Raw genomic sequence first — 5,423 nt, forward strand, 5'->3', positions numbered from 1 at the left:
TCTGGCTCTTTTAATTTTGTCCTCCTACTGAAAAATGTCACATGTACACGGAAACAGACTGTACCAAGTGTTTGGTCACATATACATTTAGTACAACTCTGTCGTCATGACCTTGAAATACTTTGTATTCTACCACCATTATGCAGGTATGGGACCTGTTATCCAGAATGCTCGGGACCTGGGGTGTTCCAGATAACAGATCTTTCTGTAATTTGGGTCTTCATGCCTTATGTCTACTAGAAATTCATGTAAACATTAAATAAACCCAATAGGCTGGTTTTGCTTCCAATAAGGATTAATTATATCTTAGTTGGGATCAAGTACAAGCTACTGTTTTATTATTACAGAGAAAAAAGAAATCATTTTTAAAAATTTGGATTATTTGGATAAAATGGAGTCTATGGGAGACTGCATTTCCATAATTTGGAGTTCTCTGGATATTGGGTTTCCGGAAAAGGGATCCTATACCTGTATCAGAATTTCAACTTTTCTAAAAACATTTTTGGATTCTGTGTATCTTAAATTTCAGTGCTAGCCCTGGCTAATTTTTGACAGATTAACTGGTTAATTCATCTTGTTCCATTACTTACCTCACCTAAAAGGTATTCCGCACACACAGAGACGTATTTTTGTGCTAAGGCAGCCACTATAACCTAGCTGTGAATTTGATTACAGTTTTGTACTGGGCGAATTTATAAATCCCTGTATATAATGAGTACGTTTAAGTCTTTAAAAAGGCAATATGAACAGGGCTATACTTGCTCTTTTGTTTTAATGAAACAATGTTGAAAGTTTTTTTTTTTCTTGCACTAAATCATTAACAGTAAAATCACTATGAAGTACTTTAATGTACACAAAATACCTTTTCCTCGCCACTGCTTTGAACAATCAAAAAGGTGGGATGTAATCAAACTTGATGTAGGGGGTGGTATTTAAGAAATAGCAGCCACCTCAACCAAAAGGTCAATTGAAGGGCTCTTTAGTGTTTTAAAACAGTTTGAAGCAGATGATCTCTGGATATGCTGTGTATTTCTTCTAGCCGCTAACACACTAAGGCGCAATCAAATGTATCATTTTGACGAAAATTTCTCACAGCATGACAGGGTAGACCTAAATCAGACTGCTCTGATGGGGATTCTGTCACGGGAAACATGTTTGTAACTATATGTTCCGTTAATAAAGCCGGATACTGCATTTTCAAAAAAGCAATTTAAAAAAAAAAAAAAATATATGAACTTGACATGGGGCTACACATGTTCTTCATTTCCCCTGTGACCTTAGCCATGTAACTTAAACTTCAGTCAGTCTTTGCTAAAAGCTGGAGTGATAGCACCCACCTCCTTACTACCACCCCTTCCCTCAGCAGCCTTTCAACAGAACAATGGGAAGGTAACAAATCCAGGTCACATGCATTAAATTAACTGAGTATGATGTAGAGTGATATTCTGAGGCAATTTGCAATTGGTTTTTATTTGTGTTTTTTTACTTAGCTTTTTATTCAGCAGCTCTCCAGTTTGCAGTTTCAGCCATCCAGGTTGCTAGTGTCCAAATGACCCTAGCAACCATGCATTAATTTGAATAAGAGACTGGAATATTAATAGGAGAGGCCTGAATAGAAAGATGAGTAATAAAAAGTAGCAATACCAATACAGGTGTAGCCTTACAGAGCATTTGTTTTTTAGATGGGGTCAGTGACCCCCATTTCAAAGCTAGAAAGATTCAGAAGATGAAGGCAAATCATTCAAAAACTGTAAAATATAAATGAAGGGCAATTGAAAAGTTTCTTAGAATTGGCCATTCTATAGCATGCGAAGAGTTAACTGAAAGGTGAACTACACCTTTAAAATGCACCCATATGATTGATCTGAGAATAGTACTCAATAGTAAAACACCCAAGTTTAACCAAGACCCATCAGTTACATTGAGCAGGAGAAACAATAGCTTGTCTGAAAGCTGTTCCAAAGTGATGTGCTGGCTCTTTCTGAAAGCACAGGATCAGGCACAGTGACCTGAATTGGCTGCATACTTGCCAATATTACAAGTTAAAAAAAATTAATTGGTTAAAGAATAACATTTTAAATGGTACTATGAATTATTTGCAATGTACACAGTGTAATTTAATTAAAAAAAACAACCCATAAAACTCACGAACTTTAAGGAAGTGTAAGGGGTGGAGGTGATGCAGGTGGCATGGAATTGCATATGAAATACCATAGCCATTTCATTTATTTTTTTATTAATCTATGTTGATTTGGGTGCCAAATACTTTACACACTTTGGAAACAGAATGTTGATTTCCAAGATGTGTCCTTTATTTGTAGTTTGGTCCCATTAGATGGAGCACTCTCTGTTTCTGCCAGTTAACAAACTCGGTTAAAACACTGTTAAAGGGATTGTTCAACTTCCAAACAATTTTCAGTCATTTTCAGTCAATTTTCAGATTGTTCGCCAGAAATAAAAGCTTTTTTTTAAAATTGCTTTTTATCTTTTAATTTTTACCCTTTTTTAAAAATTAGTTTGTTTCTGTATCTGGTGTTCTGTCTGGCAGCTCAGTAATCCAGGTGCAGATTCTGAACTTTTACAGTTTGCTACATTTAACTGATACATTTACTGGCTTTAATGAAACTCTGGGCCAGGGGTCAGCAAACTTAACTATCAAAAGAGCCATTTTGCCCCTCTCCCACTAAAGAAAAACAGTCTGGAGCCGCAAAACATAACACAGCTTATAAACTTTTTTAAACTTTTATTTTTTAACTGTTACAACAACAGAATACAACAAACAGAAGTGCATTGTGTATATGCAGGGCTACTTTGAAATAAATTAAACACTGAATAGCCCTATTAAATGCTAGTGTTCTCATCTGTTTAATGTGATCATCTTGCTGTGGCTCAGTCTTGCCACTCCTGGGACGTCTATACAGCCCTTGCACCTGCTGGCGGCTTCTTGAGTGTGCTTACCACGGTCGTACACTCAACAAGCCACCAGCAGGTGCGAGGGCTGTAAATACGACCTGACAGGCAAAGCCGCAAGACTGAGCCGCAGCAAGCAGGATGAAGAGCCGCATGAGGCTCTAGAGCCGCAGGTTCCCTACCCCTGCTCTGGGCCATCATGAGGATTAGTTATGTGCGGGTTGAGAAAAAACCTGACTCGTGCCCGCTGCCCCAACAATGATGTCCCAAAAGGAGTGGGACAGGCACAAGCTTGTAAAACCAGAAGTCAGTAGTGTAAGGCAAATGGTGCAGCGAGGCCAGCCCACGCATCACTAATGAGGATTACCGTACCTCATATTTAATTCCGTTTTGAAAAAAGTTATTAGTTTAAATTGCTTCTAAAGTATCTATAAAGGTTTGCAAATCTTATAATATTTTTGGCTGTGCCCATTTTGTGGCCCCACCCCCTAATTACCATGTCCATTTTACTAAATTTGACAGGTTATGAAAGTTTGAACACAATTCTGTGGTTTTTATGTGTTATTACATTTTTGCTAATGAAGGTGATTTGCCCTTTAAGCTGTGAGTCTAAGTTCTCCCAAGAGACCTGCTTATCCTAAACTGTTACATAAGTATCTGTTCTGGGCTCTGCCAAAAGCCAATTAAGTTAGAAACTTTGCATCTTTTTCTGTTTGTTCAGTGCAGAAGATCAAAGAGAAAGTCGGGACATTTCAGTAACAAACCCAGGACTGTGGACTGAGCTGTCCAAATCGGGACTGTCCTGCAAAAAACAAGACAGTTGGGAAGTATGCTATCATTGTATTTAACAAAGGTTCAACAACTCTGGTAGCCCCTTTTGTCCCAGACCAGTAAACACCATGGCACGGATGCATAACTGAGCAGACCCAGAGTAGACTTTAGTCATGGTAAACTACAGACTAATTACTGTCAGACTGAAAACTCTTAGGAATCAGTCTAACATAGACTGGATCTAGATGTTGTGGTTGCCAACTCAGCCCCAGTGATATTTATAGACCCCATCCACTTAGTGTTTTTCATTGTCAAAGACTGTGTTCTCTGCCTTGCCTACTGGGTATTCTTGGAGGGTTGTCCAACTGCAATGGAATGCAGAAAAATTCTAAAACTAACTGCAATTAGGTAGGTACCTGCTTAAAGCCTACCTTGATGTGGTGGCAGGCTTAATAACCCTTTGGCCTAAAGTATTTTATTTACTGCTTAAGTGCTTGTGTCTGTGTGGCCCTTGTACTGATAAATGGGGGAGGATGGGTGGCAAAGGAGGGCATAGAAAATTTGCGGGGCAGTGATTTCTGATAGCAGCCCTAAATGACTTGTCCTCTAATCTTCCAGACCCTTGTTATCGTGCTGTACATTATGCTTTATTAATGTGGTATATTTCCACAACTGTCATATTTCTAGTCCATCCATTCCTGCATACAGGATTGCTGGGTGCAAGTGTTCTTGCTGGCCTTTTGTCATGTTACTGTAGTTACCCTTGTCGCTTACCTTTATGGGTAAAACTTCACAAGCTTTTCATCAGACTTTGTTGGTCAAATTTTATCTGATCCTCCATGGAACATGACAAAACAGCATGAGATTTTGTAGGATGCTACGAAATCTGATTCCCCTAGGCCAGACTATAAAGTCGGATCAGGTCAAGTCGGATGGAGCCTTGTCTTCTTGCGTTTACATCGACAGTTAATATATTTCAATGAGGGGGAAAAAGTCTCTCCAACACCATTTTTATTTTGTCGGATGAAGATGCATTATGCAACGTTCACATCCGACGGTCATATTGTGTCGAATGGAAATTTTTACATTTAGTTTATGCATCAGATTTTTCTGTCTGTCCCATTATATTGTGACCCATGCAACATCAACTTGTCAGATGCGTTTTGTTGATCCAATGCCATCCTACAAAAGCGCTGGAGTAGGGTTGCCACCTAGCCGGTATTTAAAATGATGGCTGATCCCAATGTTATTAATAGGAAAAAAAGATATATATATTTATAGTAAGGCCGGTATTTTTTTCCAGAAATGGTGGCAACCCTACGCTGGAGTGAGGATACACAGGTTGCAACCCGGCCAGTATTTTACTGGCCTGACCAGTAAAAATAATGGTTGATCCCAATGTTATTAATAAGATAAATATATAGGAAGGCCGGAATTTTTTTCAGGAAAAGGTAGCAACCCTACACACAGGGCTCTTAGCGCCCACAGGAAATTGCCTTGTATTTATTAACATCTTATTTGGGTAAAACATGGTTAATACACCAGCCTAATACAGTTTGCCCGCCAGTGTCTCTTTAGAGGAAATGTTTTAGGCTGTATGCTGTTTTAGTACAACCAGTCTACTCTCGCCTCTATTGCGCTTTGTGACAAAACGAATCACGTGATTACAGCATGAGTTACGCGCACGTATCGCTAGTCACTACGTAACAGTCTGAGATCGACCCTTCCACCTAGCGTCAGGT

The sequence above is a fragment of the Xenopus laevis genome, chromosome 2S (genome assembly GCF_017654675.1).
Source record: "Xenopus laevis strain J_2021 chromosome 2S, Xenopus_laevis_v10.1, whole genome shotgun sequence".
NCBI lineage: Eukaryota > Metazoa > Chordata > Amphibia > Anura > Pipidae > Xenopus > Xenopus laevis.